At 53.7% G+C, this 700-nt stretch overlaps 1 protein-coding gene across 1 annotated transcript in view; it reads right to left on the bottom strand.

The window, feature by feature from the left end:
- The window catches only part of GATA5 (GATA binding protein 5), a 17965-nt gene that overhangs the window by 16514 nt on the left and 751 nt on the right, over positions 1-700 (bottom strand). The window lies entirely within an intron of this gene.

The raw sequence follows: 700 nt of genomic DNA, 5'->3' as shown, positions 1-700 counted from the left end.
AAAAGAAAAAAAAAAAAAAAACGAAAAAAAGAAAAGACAAGAAAAAAAAGAAAAAAGAAAAAAAGAAAAAAAAAAGGGAAAAAAGCGATAGAAAAAGAAAATAACAACCCTGGGAGGCTCCTGCTCAGCGAGCCCCGCGGTGGCACGGGAAGAAACGTCCCCACGGAAAACCAGCCCCGACCCCTCCGTGTCTGGGTGAGCCACCGCCGGAGCTTCCTTCGTTTCGTTTCGGTTGTCAAAAGCGGGGCGAAGCCGTGGGGACGCGTGGGTTTCCAGGTTTTACAATTTCAAGGTGTTATTTAGCTGTGATTTATTCTATTTTTCTTTTTTAATGCGTGCGAACTTCCCGTTCCGATCGCTTCTGGCGTTCAAATAAATGTGAAAACGTTGAAAGAAACGAGGCGCTGCTGAAATGCGGAGGGAATTACCCCGTGAGCACGTTCACGCCGGGGGAAACCGCGGTGCGCGAAAACCTGCCCGTGGACGTGTTGCGTGTCTGCGTTCAGACCCATCCAGTTGTTTTTGGTTTTTTTACCAGTTTTTCAAACCACTTTCTCCCCGCGGTAGCGTTAGCTCAGCTCCCGGCGGTGCCGGGGCTGCTGGGCTTTCGCCCCACCGGGCAGCGGAGACCCGAGGCCGCGGCGAGGGGCGGCGGTTCCACGGGGCGGCTCCTCCCGCCGCCGCGCAAGGCAGCGCCCGC

This window comes from Aptenodytes forsteri, unplaced genomic scaffold (assembly GCF_000699145.1).
Source record: "Aptenodytes forsteri isolate BGI_AS27 unplaced genomic scaffold, ASM69914v1 Scaffold47, whole genome shotgun sequence".
NCBI lineage: Eukaryota > Metazoa > Chordata > Aves > Sphenisciformes > Spheniscidae > Aptenodytes > Aptenodytes forsteri.
Note: the sequence above shows the minus strand (reverse complement) of the source record. Positions and strands in the feature narration are given on the sequence as shown.